This window comes from Nicotiana tomentosiformis, chromosome 4, assembly GCF_000390325.3.
Source record: "Nicotiana tomentosiformis chromosome 4, ASM39032v3, whole genome shotgun sequence".
NCBI lineage: Eukaryota > Viridiplantae > Streptophyta > Magnoliopsida > Solanales > Solanaceae > Nicotiana > Nicotiana tomentosiformis.
Genome location: NC_090815.1, coordinates 70,685,641 through 70,703,876, shown reverse-complemented (window position 1 = coordinate 70,703,876; position 18,236 = coordinate 70,685,641). Strand labels below are relative to the sequence as shown.

At 40.1% G+C, this 18,236-nt stretch overlaps 1 long non-coding RNA gene across 2 annotated transcripts; it reads right to left on the bottom strand.

Annotated features, from left to right (window-relative positions):
* Nucleotides 1-9,328: 9,328 nt before the first annotated feature.
* Nucleotides 9,329-13,074, bottom strand: LOC104085403 (uncharacterized). Of its 2 annotated transcripts, none has more exons than XR_011415444.1 (3): nt 12,937-13,074; nt 12,365-12,470; nt 9,329-10,744 (listed from the first exon to the last, which is right to left on the bottom strand). It is a non-coding gene; the product is annotated as an uncharacterized lncRNA (long non-coding RNA). The 2 variants fall into 2 exon arrangements; XR_011415445.1 differs by having other exon boundaries at nt 9,329-10,625.
* Nucleotides 13,075-18,236: the final 5,162 nt, after the last annotated feature.

Genomic DNA, 18,236 nt, shown 5'->3' with positions numbered 1-18,236 from the left:
CACATAGGTGAGGAGCAGAAACATCACAAGCATGCTATAAAGGTCTGAACATTAGAGAAGAACACATTCAAATGAAAGGCAAGCTATACAGGGTCATACTTGCAACAACTCAACAGATACAGAAGTTCTTGTTTCTGGAAAACCAAATGTGAACTGATTGGTTTGCTTCTAGCACATACATGGGTTGATAATACCACTTAACACTTTAAAGGTCACCAATGAAGATTCAGACCAAACAGTCATGGCTAAACATTTACAAAGGTTATCAAAGATATCTAGGACATGATCAAATCTCTTAATAGGTCTGCAAGTTTACAAGTTAAAACATGAATCCCTAAAGTCTTCAACAAAGTCATACTCCTAATAGTGTTAGCTTCAAATAAATCATCATGTTCAGGTAGCGTCAACAAAGGTTCTTATAATATTTAAGGATCAGATTTGGTTTCAAATTAACAGTAGAGAAAGGACTGGTGTGGTTCTAGTAAAGTTATGAAATCAGAAATCAAATAGGAACATACAGGATCCAGTTAGCTACATGAACACTTCAAATGAAGTAATAACTTCATATGGACATGGGTGCTTTACACATTTATAGAATCAGGTTAAGCATGACATGAGGAGAAAGAGTTACAGATAAAGGAAAGGCATTGCATTAAAACAAGTTTAACTTAAACATAAGTCTAGATTAGTATCTAAGTATGGAATGATCATGCCTCTGTTTTCACAAATTATCACTTGATTATAACAAAGTAATTAAGTCCTATATTTTAGAGAGGATAATCTTAAAGATAAATGCATCTTAATTTTTTAAAGACCAATAATAACTTAAAAGGATTAGAGATAGGGAGGTACTATACTAAATAAGCTTTGAATTGAACATGCAGGTGAAAATGTTAACTAATCAAGAAACAACCAATTTCAACTTAATAACAAATTATCAGCCATTTATGACAAAGAAAAAGAAACAGGATTATGATTGTTTTGTGGGGGAAAGATAAATTAATCTCAATAGAATGTACAGTAAAGATTCATGAAAAAGAAGACGGTTCAATTCAAACAAAAACCAGATCAATATATGCAACCATAACTAGATGTGATTATGAAAATGTCATAGTGACAAACTAGAAATGGTCCTCACAATTTAACAGACATAGGTATAGAGAAGAGAAACATATAAACACTTAGAACTTCATGTTTAGGCTAAATGGTATATGATAAAAACTTAAGCACCTTCAGATTCATTTCAGTCATGGTTATCAAATAATAAACTCAACTCCAAGACTCACAAACTATAGAGAAGCCACAGATAAGTATAAAGGTCGTTGTAGATCAATGAAGGCTATGAAGTTCGTGTGAACATGAACACATTATAACTCAAACATATAGACTATTGGAAACTCAAGAACAAAAAATAGCAGGAATCACTTAATGGTTTGGTCAATCATCGATTAATGACTCAAAAGAACGACAAATAATCACAAGTGGACATTAGACTAACATAACATAAGCACTCACATACCCAGTCACAAACACCATAAAATAACTGTAATCCTCAGAATATAACTAACATATTTGTAGCATTCAAAGGAGATGAACAAAAGAGAAGGATGAGAGATGTGCTGACCTTTTTAAGGGAAACTGACCAAACAAAAACTCTTTCTTAGTTGCTTAAGACCCCAGGAACTTCAAGTTTGAATCAGCGACAACATTCAAAAAATGAAAAGAAAGAACAATAAGGAACCCTAGGATTTTTGAACCTAAAATTACTCTCAGATGATATCACTGTAAGGTCGTAGAGTTCATGTGTGTGTGTGTTAGGTGAGAGCATTGAAGACCCCTTTTATAGTGCCATTTAAGGCTCTATGGTTTCTCAAATTCAAACCAGATAGTGAAAGATGACGATAGTCGAGTGATGATAGCAAAGTAGAGGCCCAATATCTGGATAGTGCGCTCGGACTGCCCGTCTGTCTGAGGGTGAAAGGTTGTGCTCAACTCAAGCTAAGTACCCAACTCTCGCTGCACAGCCCTCCAAAACTGCGATGTAAACTGTGTGCCTCTATCTGAAATGATGGAAACTGGGACACCATGAAGGCGAACAATCTCTCGGATGTAAATCTCAGCCAACCGCTCTGAAGAAAAAGTAGTACCAACTGGAATGAAGTGCGCGGACATGGTCAGCCGATCCACAATCACCCAAATAGCATCGAACTTCCTCGAAGTCCGTGGGAGCCCAACTACAAAATCCATGGTGATCCGCTCCCACTTCCACTCTGGGATCTCTAACCTCTGAAGCAAGCCACCCTGTCTTTGATGCTCATACTTAACCTGCTGACAGTTGAGACACCGAGCCACAAACCCAACTATATCCTTCTTCATCCTCCTCCACCAATAGTGTTGTCTCAAATCCCGATACATCTTCGCGGCACCTGGATGAATGGAATACCGTGAGTTGTGGGCCTCCTCAAGAATCAACTCCCGAAGTCCATCCACATTGTGCACACATATCCGGCCATGCATCCTCAACACGCCATCATCACCAATAGTTACATCTCTAGCATCACCTCGCCGAACCCTATCGTAGAGGACGAGCAGATGGGGGCATCATACTGACGCTCCCTGATACGATCCTAAAGAGAAGACCTAGAGAGCACATAAGCCAATACCCGACTCGGCTCCAAAATATCCAATATGACAAGCTGGCTAGCTAAGGCCTGAACATCCAATGCCAAGGGTCTCTCTGTTGCTGGTAGATACGCTAAACTCCCCAAACTCTCTGCCCAGCGACTCAAGGTATCGGCCACTACATTGACCTTCTCGGGATGGTACAAAATGGTGATATCATAGTCCTTGAGAAGCTCCAACCACCTCCGATGACGCAAGTTAAGATCCTTCTGCTTGAATAGATGCTGCAAACTCTAGTGATCAGTGTAGATCTCACAATGAACTCCGTACAAATAGTTCCGCCAAATATTCAAGGCGTGAACAATAGTTGCTAACTTAAGATCATGGACAGGATAGTTCTTCTCATGGGTCTTCAATTGACGCAAACCATAAGCAATCACTCTACCCTCCTGCATCAGAACACATCCAATACCTATCCGCGAGGCATCACAATACATTGTGTACGAACTAGAAACTGATGGCAGAACTAGAACTGGGGCCTTGGTCAAAGCAGTCTTGAGCTTCTAAAAGCTCTCCTCGCACTCATCCGACCACCTGAATGGAGTACCCTTTTGGTAAATTTGGTCAAGGGCGATGCAATAAATGAAAGCCCTCCACAAAACGACGGTAATAGCTCGCCAAACCAAGAAATCTCCTAATCTCTATTGCTGAGGACGGTCTGGGCCAACTCTGCACCGCCTCTATCTTCTTCGGATCCACCTGAATACCCTCGCTGGACACCACGTGCCCCAAGAATACCACCGAACCAAGCCAAAACTCACACTTGGAGAACTTTGCATAAAGCTTCTCCTCCCTCAATCTCTGTAACACAATCCTCATATGCTGGGAATGCTCCTCCTGGCTACGAGAGTACACCAGGATATCATCAATGAATACAATAATGAACGAGTCTAAATAAGACAGAAACACACTGTACATCAAATGCATGAACATTGTTGGGGAGTTAGTCAGCCCAAAAGACATCACAAGGAACTCATAATAGCCATATCAGATCCTGAAAGTTGTCTTAAGAATATCCGAATCCCGAATCTTCAGCTGGTGATACCCTGACCTCAAATCAATCTTGGAGAACACCCTCTCCCCCTGAAGCTGGTCAAATAGATCATCAATACATGGCAAAGGATACTTGTTCTTGACTGTGACCTTGTTCAACTGCCTGTAGTTAATGCACATCCTTATATAACCATCTTCCTTCTTTACAAATAGAATCGGTGCACCCCAAGGTGACACGCTAGACTGAATAAACCCCTTATCAAGGAGTTCCTGAAGATGTCCCTTCAACTCTGCCGGTTCCATACGATACGGTGGAATAGAAATGGGCTGAGTGCCCCACACCAAATCAATACCGAAGTAAATATCCCTGTTAGGTGGCATGCCCGACAGGTCTGCAGGAAATACATCCGGAAAATCACGCACCACCGGAACAAAATCAATGGCAGGAGTCTCTGCACTAACTTCCCTCACAAAAGCAAAATATGATAGACAACCCTTCTCAACCACCTGATGAGCCTTCAAGTATGAAATCACTATACTGGGAACATAGTCTATAGAATTGCTCCACTCAACCCTCGGCAACCTCGGCATTGCCAACATCATAGTCTTAGCATGATAATCTAGGACAACATGACACGGAGAAAACCAATCCATACCCAATATCACATCAAAATTGACCATACTGAGCAGTAAAAGATCCGCACTGGTCTCCAGACCCCCAATAGTCACCACACATGACCGATATACGCGGTCCACAATAATGGTATCACCCACAAGAGTATATACATAAACAGATGAAAACAAATACTCACGGGGCATATTCAGAAAATGAGCGAAATACGAGGAAACATATGAATAAGTGGAACCGGGGTCAAATAATACAGAGGCATCTCTATGGCAAAATGAAACAATACCTGTAATCACGGCATCTGAAGCAATGGCTTCTGGTCTGGCAGGGAGGGCATAGAAATGGGCCTAGCCACCCCCTAATCTACCTCCCCCTCTCGGGCGACCCCTAACTGACTGGGCTCCACCCCGGGCTGGCTAAGCGGGTGGTGGAGGGGCTGGTGCTGATGACATAGACTAGATCCTCTGCGGAGCTGGACCTCCCACCATACGGGGACACTCTCTCCTCATGTGACCAAACTCCCCACACTCATAACAACTCCCTGGTGCTGGTGTAGGGGACTGAAGGGAGACCCGAGCACTAGGATAACTGGCAGAAGGACCTGGCATAGACGAACCCTGACCCGATGGAGCACGGGACAAACTCTGCACTGGGAGGGCACCGAGAGATAAATGCCCCTACTGATAACTGTGAGAACCATGGCCAGATGATGCACCACGCTAAACTGGACGAGCCGTCTGAGCATGTCTGAAAGGACGGCCTCTACCGTGCTGGAGCTGACCCCAGAAGAAGCACCGCTAAATCCTCCCTATCCACGAGGCCTCTTGGCCTCCCTCTCAACCCTCTCCTGACTGCGAACCATCTTAATCTGACGAGCAATGTCAACAACCTCATCAAAAGTAGCACCAGACACTCTCTCTTTGGTCATAAGCAACCACAGTTGATAAGTGAGGCCATCTATAAACCTCCTGATCCTCTCCCTGTCTGTGGGAACCAACCAGATAGCATGACGGGCCAACTCCGAGAATTGCATCTCATACTACGTCACAAACATATCACCCTGACGAAGTTGCTCAAACTATCTGCGCAGATCCTCTATGCGGGATTGAGGCACGAACTACACCAGAAAGATAATGGAGAACTGCTGCCACGTAAGGGGCACTGAGCTGACCGACCTACGCCTCTCGTAAGCCTCCCACCAACTGAATGCAACACTAGAGAACTGAAAGGTAGTGAACAACACCTCACTGGCCTCCAGAATACCTGATGTACGGAGTATCCTCTGATACCTGTCCAAGAAACTCTGTGCATTCTCTCCCTCTGCACCACTAAAAGATGGAGGTTGGAGTCTCCCAAACCTCTCCAATCTACACTGCTCATGCTCAGGCATAGCAGGAGCTACATAGTTCTGAGCAGTTGTAATCGGCTGGGCTGGTGGTGCCCCCGGTGTCTGAAATCCCTGTACCACCTGCTCTGGTGTGCGGGCAGCGGGAGTCTGAGCACCTTCCCAGGCCTGAGAAGTGGATGTTGCGGCCGGAACAGAGACCGCCTGAGCAAGACTAGTACACGCGGTCAGAATCTGAGCTAAGGCCTCCTGAAGCCCTGGAATCACAATAGGCACAGGTGGTGCCTTAGCTGGTGCACAAACAACTAGAATCTGGTCCTGATCTGGGGCAACTGGTGGATCTGGAGGTACTGCCCCAGCTGCTGTGGGCTGCACCTCTGCCCCTACTGTGGCCTCTACCGCAACCTCGGCCTCTCACGGCCCTGGCTGGTGGTACTAGTGGTTGTCCATCCTGCCCAGTAGTACAAGTCCTCACCATTTGTGAGAGAATAAAACAACAGATGTTTAGTTACTAGAATCAACATATTCACACGACAAGAATTCAAGAATGTGGAGTTTCCTAAGGGTTCTGCAGCCTTTCAAAGATAAGTACAAACGTCTCCGTACCGATCCGCAAGATTCTACTAAAGCTGCTCATGACTCGTGAGACCTATGCAACCTAGGCTCTGATATCAATTTATTACGACCCAAATACCTAACCAGTCATGATGGCGCATATCGTGGAACTAGGCAAGCCGACATTCTCAATATGCTTTCAATATATAACAGAAGTGAGCTAAAGCAATTAAACTAACTGAAGATTTACATAATAACGGGGTAAAAACCCAAAACACAAGTGCGAAATGATAGCTCGACATCGGGGTGTCACTAAGTCATGAGCATCTAACAACCAATCTAGAAAACAAAGTCTACTACAGTCTGTGCCAAATGCCAATACAAGAGAGAAAAGATAATAAGAACGGAGAAACAAGGATTGCGGACGCCGACATCTACCTCGTAAATCTCGAAAAATCAGCCCGCGCACAAACGCAACGACCGCCAGAACCGTACACACCTGGATCTGGACATGAAGTGCAGGGTATAGCATGAGTACAACCAATTCAGCAAGTAACAGAATTAAATAAGGAACTGAGAAGTAGTGACGAACTATAAAAATACAGATCATTTCAAAGGTTTTCAGTAAATAGTGAACATGCTTTCAAATCCGGTGGTACAAGTCAAATTAGTTTGAGCTCAAGTAAAACAGATATGAATCTTTGAGAAATTTCACAACAACAGATAACAACTAAGTGCAATAATAAATAAAAGCAAGTACAGTCTCTCAAGGCAATAGTCATTCAACTCATCTCAACGGCTCATACTCTCGGCTCTTAGCCCTCAATACACACTCTCAATAGGTACATGCGCTTATTGGGGGTGTACAGACTCCGGAGGGGCTCCTTCAGACCAAGCGCTATATTGCTGCGGCGCGCAGCCCGATCCAATATTGTTGTGGCGTGCAACCCGATCCGATAAAATATATATATATAGCTCGAAGGCTTGTTGTGGCGTGCAACCCGATCCATATACCTCATAGCTCGGCACTCAGGCCCTATCTCAGTCACCAACCTCTCCAGCCCGTCGGGCTCACAGAATATCATAATAATTAGCCCAAACAGAGAATACAATAAGTATCAACAAGAAATGAGAGGGAACGTAGATATAACACACAAGTAAAACTGTGACTGAGTACAAGAGAGCAATTAGCAGTCAATTCAACAAGTATACGACCGCTGCGGGTCCCAACAGTGATATCATATGGCCTAAGCATAGTTTCTAACATGAAAGGCAGTCAATTGCTCAAAGACAAGGAAAAACAAGTAATAACAATGGCTATTCGACTTTACAGTCTCACGGGATGGACCAAGTCACAATTCGTCATGGTGCACGCTCGCACGCCCGTCACCTAGCATGTGCGAAAGCTCCAAATATTCACATTATACCAATTCTCGGGGTTTCATACCCTCAAAACCAGATTTAAGACTGTTACTTACCTCAACTACGTAGAAATCCTAATCTGAAATTTCTTTGCCTCTCGAATCGGCCTCCAAATGCCCCAAATCTAGCCACAAACAGTACGAGATAATCAATATTAGTTAAACGGATTAATTTCACAAGAAAACTACTAAAATATAGCCCAAAATCCGAAATCTGCTCAACCCGGCCTCCGGTCTCACGTCTCGAAACCCGACGAAAGTCACAAAACCCAAAAGTACATTCACTCACGAGTCTAACCATACCAAATTTATCAAAATCCGACCTCAATTGCCCCTCCAAAACTCCAAAATTTACTCTCCATTTCTGAAGCCCTAATCTCCCAAGTCTCACCTTAAACACTCACAAACTATGTACAAAATCAATGGGAAAATACTATTATTGAAGATAAATAGGCACAAGCAACTCACCTCAGTGATTACTCCGAAATCTCTCTTAAAATCCCCAAAATCCGAGCTCAAAAATGATGAAAATGGTGAAAAATCTCAAAGTGTTCTATTTATATGTTCTGCCCAGACTTCTCGTACCTGCGGCTCCATTTCCGCATCTGCGGGCAAAGCCCCACTTCTGCGGAAATATCCCTATACACTGTTTCCACTCCTGCGATCAAGTGACAGCGTCTGCGGTCTTCGCGGGTGCGGGAACTACATCGCACCTGCGGTCCAAATTCGCACCTGCGCCCCTAAATCCGCTTCTACGACCATCGCAGGTGCAGGAATGCCATCGCACCTGCGTCCTCTGCCCAGGTCCTCCTTAGCCGCATCTGCGGCTCCTCCTTCGCTTCTACGGGCTCGCACCTGCGGTTCCCACTTCCACTACAAGAAATAAACCTCATTGTGGCGACTAAAGTCGCTACAAAATCCCTAATAGTCGCTGCTAAAAGGTATCAGTGGCGACTTTTGTATTGCCACAAGCACAACCGTAACTCAAGGTTATTTGTGGCAAAATTTGCAGTCACCGCTAAAAGAACATATTTTGTGGCGACAGAGTTGCCACAAAAGGTTGAAAAAAATGCTACAAAAAATTATTCCATAAGAACAAATATTACATGGGTCGCCACTGTATATTCACCTTTAGCAGCGACTAGCATCGCCACAAAAATATTTATGTTCAGTGGCTAGATTATGTCGCCACTATAAATGTCTTTTAGTAGCGACAGGCGTGGCCACAAAATATTTAACCATGAAAGACACAATGTTTTCTGTAGCAACTAAAGTCGCTGCAAAAGATATAAACCTACAGTGGCAACTTTTATATCGCAAAAATTACTAATTTTTTTACAAAACTATATCGTCACTAAAACTTATTTTCTCAGCAATTATAACGACCAAAATTATATATATTTTCATGCCAGTAGGAACCTAATTCTCTAAAATTTCATATAGAAATATTCATATCAATTGACTATCAATATTAAAGCAACCAATAATGTTTGACAAACACCAAAAGAATTTCTCAAGCCGAATATTATAAATATTATCATTACTAAAGAGTCAATTACATATATACTACCCGACACTTCATTGTGCATTGTAACTGTACGCATATCCATATCCCAAAAAAGACAAAATATTAAGTGCCTTGTAACCTTGCTCGACACCATCCTTAAACGATACCAGTGTTTAAGTGCCTTCTCCCTGCTAGACAAAAGTAATATATATAAAGAACATAATGAGATTTGTTATATCCAAATTATTGCATAGACTAATAAATTAAAGTACAAGTTAATTATACATTAGTATAACACAAAGTTAATTTGTTCTATGCTATTTCATTTGTGAAATGAAATGGCTTGGTTCAGGTAAGCCTGGTTTACAGCCTAAATATTACTACTCAAACAGTCATATTATCTTGACAATGATGTATCATCAGGTTCACAAAGATTTGAACTTCAAACCATCTCAACTACTATAATGCACATATTTGAACTTTTTCACTCAGTCTCAAAGTTAGGCAAATAAGGTCATTTACAATGATAGTCTAATTACAATGATTGTCTATAATAGTCTATTTACTATAGTGCTAGACTATAGACGTCACCATATCTTTCCTTTCCAAAAACTTTCCTCAGAGAAACTTCAGGACTAGTTAAGTACGACAACAACAGGCAATGGTTTAACGAATATAGTTTGCTTACAAACATCAAAGATGTGATTAGGCCGCTGAAATTGCAATCTATTAGGGCAGTAAGAGATGTTTTTCATTTACTGTATCCACAAACATAAGTGCCACACTATTTTCAGACAGTTTTGTAGCAGATGGTGCTTCTGTCATTTCTCATCTTTCACAGACAAGGTTTCACAATCACATTCAATCTACGATGCAGACACCACAAGAAGCCATAATTTACATGTCAAAAATGACATTTCAATCCATGTATCTTTCTCTCCTATACGTTGACACACCTTGAAATGCTTGAGGAAAATGCATCAGGAACCTTCAGATTAGCTAAGAAACTGCATACCTTCAGCTTCTCTTCCGCGGACAATGCATAGCATGCTGCCGGTAACAAAATATTATTCTCATCCTCAATAGGATGCAACCTTTGTCTGATTCCAAGATCCATCAAGTCATATCTAATTTTCAATATGTCTTTTGTCTTTCCAACCATATTCATGACAGTTGATATAATATTATCGGGCACATTTATTTCGATGTGCATCACATCAAGGTTATGTCGTAACATAAGACTCTTCCAATAAGGCAATTGAAAAAAGATACATTTCTTCTTCCAATTGTAAGCATTGTTATGAATATCGCGCTTTCTCTTTTGTCCTTTACCAAAAGTCACATTACCCAAAGCTTGTAATTGCATAAGTGCTTCATCACCTGTTAAAGGGTTAGGTGCAACTCCCATTTCAACTTTTCCATCAAATAACGTCCTACTTCTCCACCATGGATGGTCCATGGGAACAAGGTATTCATACACCCTTTACAAGGACACTGAATCATAGTGTTCACAGTTGGTTAACTGAATGCAAAATTAAGAAAGCTGTCTACTCCATCTCTATACATTTGGTCGACTCTATTCCTAATATTCAACCAACTTTTATCCATCATATCTATTTTAAAAAATAAATAAATTAATTTACTAATTAAAAGTGGAAGGATTATAATAATCAAAATATGTATAATAACTAACATATACCAAAGAAAGAACAAATTAAATCACTTACAAATAAAATAAGAAGGACAAAAGTTGTATGTATCAGAATGAAAAAACAGAACCATGATATTTCAGTTCATCCATCTATTATGGTGGCCAAGATGTTTATTCTCCAAATAGCCAACCTGATTCCCATGATTAACAAGGAAAATAAACAGATGCTATTTTCCTAAGGAAAATAAACAGATGCTACACATCCATCTATTTCAGTTCATCCATGTTATTTTCCTCTTATACACCCTTTGATTAAATGCTTTAAACTCATAGTTGTAGTAGAATTAACATCCGCAGAACCTAAGAGGTGCTTCAATTTTTTTTTGGCTGATTCTACAGATGTTGATTTTTGTACTTCCAAGTTCCCGCAGATTGTCACACTAGTTTAAAGGGGAAGTAGTTCTAAGTGCGAAAAGAAGTAAAAGTAATTCGTTCTTTCACAAAGAAACTTTCAATCAAGAACTAGTTCTATTAAGAAGATTCATCAGTAACTATTAAACAAAGATTGAACCATACTTACTTAAATAGGATGTCTGCAACTCACAATAACAATAACAAGAAAGCTGAAATAGTACTGGACACCTTTACAAAACTGAAAAGGCAAAAGCGTGACTAATTAGTTCACAAAATGGCAGTTCTTCCTGATCTCGCCCTTCCACCGTGTAAGGATATCCAAGGTACCCATATGCACCATTGCATCTGCAAATTTCTTACCCCACACCCTTGTAGCGACATAAATGCTTTCGACCAGTTAATGCATGAACTATAAACAAAAGATCAAGATCTCCTATATTGTAAAAGATCATTCATACATAGCATAGTCCAAAGCTACCTATTTCATATTTGGCCTCCCTCCACCACAAATTAAACTTTTAATAAGAAACAAGTAATTAATCCATGTGCTAATAGTTGTGTAAGGGTCACTCCTTGTGCATTAGGTAACAGAAACAACTATTAGCTTAATGAACGGTTATTTTTCATAACAGAAACAAGTAATTAATCCAATTACACTTTGAGCTGACACTTTGTACACAGGAAATAATGATGTCCCAAATTCCAAAATCCAGCAGAAAATTCTTATGCTTCATCCAAGTGAAGAAGAAAAAACCTACTGAGCAGAAGAAAATAAAATAGAAATGAAAACAAGTGTATGTGTATATTTAAGAAAGAAGCAGAACCAAGAAGCAATAGTTTTGGAATTTGGAGGGGTTCTGATTGTAAAATGAACACCTCTCAATCAAACATCATATTGTCCAGAAATTCTGCTTCTGTATTTTTTTTATTCTTCAAATTTATTTTAATGAAAAGAAAGGGACCTCTCGAGAACCACAAGAGACTCTAATTTTACCACATCATTCGCAAAGAAGTATTATATTTTCTAATAACCATAAAATAACATATGCGTGCCTTATAAAATTAAAAATTGCATGTCTACTGATTTAGGCACATAACCATATAAGAACAAAATAAGACAGGAATGCCGACATGTAAAAGGTCTCTCAAAAAGAAGATTATAACTTACATAGGAAAAAAATATAGTTGGGATTCTGTCAAGACGGAGAATCGACAATAACAACACCAAATACGCTTCAAATGATTCTTTCTGTGTGATTTATTTTGTTGTATTCCTGTAGATTATCAAATGACTCAGACAAATTCGAGATAAAATCTGAGAATACAAATGTAAAATTGCTGAAAAAATAATTATCCCTAACTGTATTAGGGATTTGAGCATAAATGAAAAGATTAGGAGCAAAAATTTAAGATGAAATCTTTCCCAAAAAAACGAAAATTATTAGGGATTTGAGCATAAACGAAAAGATTAGGGATTTGTACATTATCCCTAACTGCATGTTGAAACTTATTTCTTAGAGAATCATTATAAAAAAAATACCCAAATATAAATATATCTTACATAAATCTTTATGGGGTTTTAGTTAGATATGAGATAGTAACAAATAAGAAGAAACGGATGCACGAAATCGATTAGGAACAAAAATTATTTCTTTCATTCTTCCTCTATGAAATTATCGATTAAAGAAGAGCAACTTCTTTCCCCCAAAAAAATAAAAAAGATTAGGGATTTGAACATACCTGGCAAATGAGATTCACATTTTGATTTGAGGGATTTTGATTTGGCTGAAATTTTCGCTGAGGAGAGTAGGCCGATTCTAGAGAGAATTTGGCTGAAATACTTGCTGAATATTAGGGCTTCTATTTGTTCATACCAAGGCAAGTTTTAATTAATTAGGATAGGTATTTTGCTTTTTTAATTATTTTAAAAGTAAAAATATGTGGTTCTGGAGCGACTCAGTCGCTGCAATAGAGATTTACCAGCCACTTTCCAAAAGTCGCCACTAAAAATATGGAGCCAAAATTTTATTTTTAGCGGGACTGAAAATTCCAGCCACATTAGAGGGGACCTAAAAAAAGTCGCTGCTAAACATTAACCATCTGTAACGACTTATAAAGTCGCTGCTAATAATATAGCTGTTATAGCAACCTATAGGGTCGCTGCTATATGTCGCCACTAATAATTCAATTGCTTGTAGTGTTCGCAGGTGCGGTTACACAAGTAGCAGCAGCTTCGGCTGCAATTCCTCAACTCCCATCAAGCCGTTAACCACCCAAAATAACCTCGCAGCCTATGAAACCTCAACCAATTATACCAACAAGTCATATAACCCCATGCAAACTTAGTCGAACCTTCGCATCACTCAAGACAATATCAAAAAACCAATTACACCCGGATTCAAGCCTAAAGAACTTCTAAACTTTCAAATTCCACAAACGACGCCGAAACCTACCAAACCACGTCCGATTGATCTCAAATTTTACACACAAGTCAAAAATGACACCACGAAGATATTTCAACTTTCAGAAATCCAATCTGACCCCGATATCAAAATTTTCACTGTCGGCCAAAATCGCCAAAATTCTAACTCTCGCCAATTCAAGCCTAATTCTACTACGGACCTCCAAATCACATTCCGGACGTGCTCCTGAGTCCAAAATCACCTATCAGAACTAACAAAATCATAAAAATTTAAATCCGAGGTTATTTTCCCACAAGTCGATATCCGGTCGACTTTTCCAACTTAAACTTCCAATTAAGACACTAAGTATCTCAATTCACTCCAAAACCACTTCGGACCCGAACCAACCAACCCGATAAGACATAATACAGCTGTAAAGCACAAAAGAAGCAGAAATAGGGGAAACGAGACTATAACTCTCAAAACGACCGTCCGAGTCGTTACACCGACACAAGTGCACGTATCCGACACAAGTCCATGTGTCACATACCAATCACAAGTCCACGTGCCCACACTCACAGGACCCAAGGTAACATGGGTGATCACCTGATTCTAGAGGGATGGATTGTAATGACCCGGCCAGTTGTTTTGTGTATTTGATCCTTCCTTCCCTATTTGATGCTTCTTGTATATGTGTTTACTGTTTTGTGACTTTTGGGTATGGTTGGTTTGTTTTCGGGAAGGTTTGAGAGGGACTTGAAACACCTAGTCTCATTTTGGAAGCTTAAGTTTTAAGAGTTGACCAAGGTTTAACTATTATGTAAACGGTCTCAGATTGGAGATTTGAGAGTTCCAATAGGTTTCTTATGGTGATTTTGGACTTAGGCATATACTTGGATTTAGATTTGGAGGTTCCTAGGATGTTTTAGTGTTATTTGCTGAAAGTTGGCAATTTGGAGGTTTGGAGAATTCCTAAATTTAACCGACGGTTGACTTTGGTAATATCAGATTCAAATTTTGGTTCTGGAAGTTAGAATTGGTTCATTTTTTTCATTTTGGACTTGTGAGTAGATTTTGGGTTTAATCTAGATTGGTTCGACTTGAATCAGATGCTTGGTTCGAAGTGTGGAAGTTAAGGAACTTAAGAGAAACTTAACATGTGTTTTGGCCATCTATTCTTGGTTTTTATGTTAGTCATAGTGTTTGGAGCATTCAGACGAATTTGTATAAGGTATTGGGACTTTTTAGAATGATTGGACGGGGTCTTGTGGGGCTCAGGTGTATTTCCGGGTAGTTTCAGATTATTTCCATAAGTTTGAGGCATTAGGTTTTTACTGGTGTTGATTTTTCATCACGTCTCGGAGGAGGGGGGGATGCTGCATTCACGATGAAGGATTAAAGGGCTGGGGGTTGTATTTCTTCGCGTTCGTGGAGGGCAGCTGCGTTCGCAAAGAAGGAAGCTAAATTGGGGGGCAGACCTTCGCATTCGCGATGGAGTGAGATGTGTTCGCGAAGGGGAGAGGATTTTGGCCTTCACGTTCGTAGACCCCTGGTCGCATTTGCAAAGAATGTTTTCTGGGCGGAGGTAGTGTGTGCTTCGCGAAGTCGAGGTAGGTACCATTTTTGTGAAGGGTATAACTGGGCAGTGTATTGGAGGTAAGCAATTTTCACTTGAATTTGACATTATATCATGATTTTCATGGATGTTTACACCTAAAAGCTTGGATTTTAAAGTGAAATTTGGGGGGTTTTGGAAAAACTTTTGGAAAGCAAATAACAGAGATTTGAACCCTAATTTGGAGTCGGGTTTGGATAAAACTTGTTTATTTGAACTCATATTGGAATTCGTATTTGGGATTTGTGAGTTTTGTTGGGTTCCGAGGTGTGGGCCAGGATTGACTCTTTGGTTGACTTTGTGTATTTGTATAAAGATCGAAGCTTTATTGTTTGGGCTTACTTTCCTGTCAGAACCCGACCGCTCGTTTTGAGTATTTTAGCCATGGTTCCCCTAATTGATCCTTTACTATGAGTATTTATTGTTATGTGATTTGCCGGGGTGGTCGGTTTGGTTTCATGAGAGTTTTAGGTTGAATTAGGACACTTAGTCCCTTGGTTGGAGGCTTAAGTTATAAGAGTTGACCGGATTTTGATTTTTGTGTAGATGACCCCAGAATGGTATTTTGATGGTTCCAATAGGTTTGTACGGTGATTTTTAACTTAGGCGTATGTCTGGATTTGGATTTGGATTTGGAGGTTCTAGGGTTGATTTGGTTCTATTTGGCGAAACCTGAAGAGTTGAAGATTTGGAAGGTTGATTGGTTTGATCGAGAGTTGACTTTGATTATATCGGGTTCAGATTGTGATTTTTGAGTTGGAACCGTTATGTCATTTGGGACTTGCATGCAATATTTGAGGTCATTCAGAGTTGTTTAGGCATGTTCGGCGTAAGTTTTTAATTTGGAAATTTAGATTAGTTCCTTAGGCTTGGATTGAGATGCGATTCGTGGTTTTGATATTGTTTGGTATGATTTGAGGCCTCGAATAGATCCGTGTTATATTTTGGAATTCGTTAGTGTGATTGGACGGGGTCTCGGGGGCCTCGGATGTATTTTGGATGGGTTTCAGACCATTTTCCTTTGTTTTGGAATAGCTCGTTTTCTGATGTTATGGTGTGCTTCGCGATTGCGGGTGGTTTATCACGATTGCGGAGATTATTTTGGTGTCAGGCGAGGTTGGCTCTTCATGTTCGTGATGGGGTGATCACGTTCGTGAATCATGGGGGAAGTGGCCTTCTTGATTATGAGCTGGGAGTCGCATTCACGTAAAAGGGAAGGCCGGTTGGGGCGTCATGCTTTTAGCCTTCGCGATCGCATGTGAAGGATCCTGTTCACGTAGGCTCAGCGGTGGTAGTCTTCGCATTCGCAACCAGGTACACGTGTTCGCATAGGGTTTTTCTGAGGGAGTGTTTGGTTGTGCTTCGCAATTGCGAAGTAGGTCCAGCAATCGCGAAGGGTATCACTTAGCAGAACCACTTAAGTCTCTGTTTTGAGGGTTTTGGTTATTTTATCACATTTAGAGATCTAGAGCTCAGATTTTGGCAATTTTAGAGAGGATTTTCATGGTTTGGATTGGGTTATGTATTTTTGACTCGGATTTATTTATTATTCATGGTTCCAACCTTGATTTTAGTGCTTGATTAGTGAATTAAAGGTGGGGTTTGGGGGGGTTTGACTATGGTTTTGGAGAGTAAAAATTAATGATTTGAGGTCGGATTTGGATGAAATACATATATTTGGATTTGTATTGGAATAAGTGTTCGAAATTTGTAAGTTTTGTCAGCTTCTGGGGTGCGGACCCGAGTTTGACCTTTTGGGTTGACTTTGCATAATTAAATTAAGATCTTAGCTTTATTGTTTGGGCTCGTTTCTTATGGATTCTATTGATATTATTAAGTTTTTTTGGCTAGATTCGAGTCGTACGGTGGTTGATTCATGCGTGAAGGTATTCTTAGAGTGCTGATTTATCTTGCTTGAGGTAAGTATCTTACCTAAACTTGGTTGAGGCACTAGTTGCCTGAGTTATTAGTGATGGTTATTAGCTATGGGTAGCACACATGTGAGGGGATTCGACCTATGTGTATTGATTAGGCTATTATATGCTTTATATTGATTGCTAAGATTCATGTTATCATGTTTTTTATGTTGTACTCCCTTTGTGAGCTAGTTAAATCATGTTATAGATTATTTGTTGGTTGATCTCTTGTTCAAACATGTTAATTGCTATTCTTGTAGCATAATCGCCTGACTAGAACTGTGGTAGCACACTTCACACATGTCAACATTTTAGCATGTCACTTATATCAGTCCCTGAATATCTAAATTGATATACATTGTTCATGTATATGTATTCTCGTATATTCTTCTGTGTGATATGGACTGGATTGGTAGCACGTGAGTTTTTCATGCGGATCTGAGTTATGTTAGCACGTGAGTTATCCGTGCGGTGGTTATATATTGCACGTGAGTTGTTCGTGCAGCGTGTGGATAAGGTCTATCCCCCCAGGGTCACCCTCTGATGTTTCTCTCTTGATGATGTGCACGTGGTATAAGGAAACTTGCGAGTGTGTGTTGTGGTTATTGCATCTTTACTTGCAATTTCCTTGGTTATATACATATTTTATTCATATATCTTCTCTATATCCTAGATTAGGAATGTATACATGCCTTGTTTTGAATATCTTCTCTATATGATGGATTAGTTAACTGAAACAAAGCATGTTACGTTATCTTGTGCACTGAGGGGGCTTTATCCATGATTCATAAATTGTTGATAGTAGTTTTATGTACTTGTGAGATTCATGAAGTATACAGGTTATTTGCGAGTATCATTAATAATTATTTCCATTTTTACCTTTCCGATGTTAGTTATGATACTTGCTTAGTACATGGGGTCGGTTGTACTCATACTATACTCTACACTTAATTGTGCAGATTTAGGTGTTGGACTAAGTTGTGGCTAGCTGTGAGTTGTTGTTGTGAGCATCTTCGAGAGACGAGGTAGAGCTGCATCTCGACCGCAACCTTAGGGCAACTCTTCTCATTTTAGTACTGTTATTTACATTCAAACATTATTTCATTT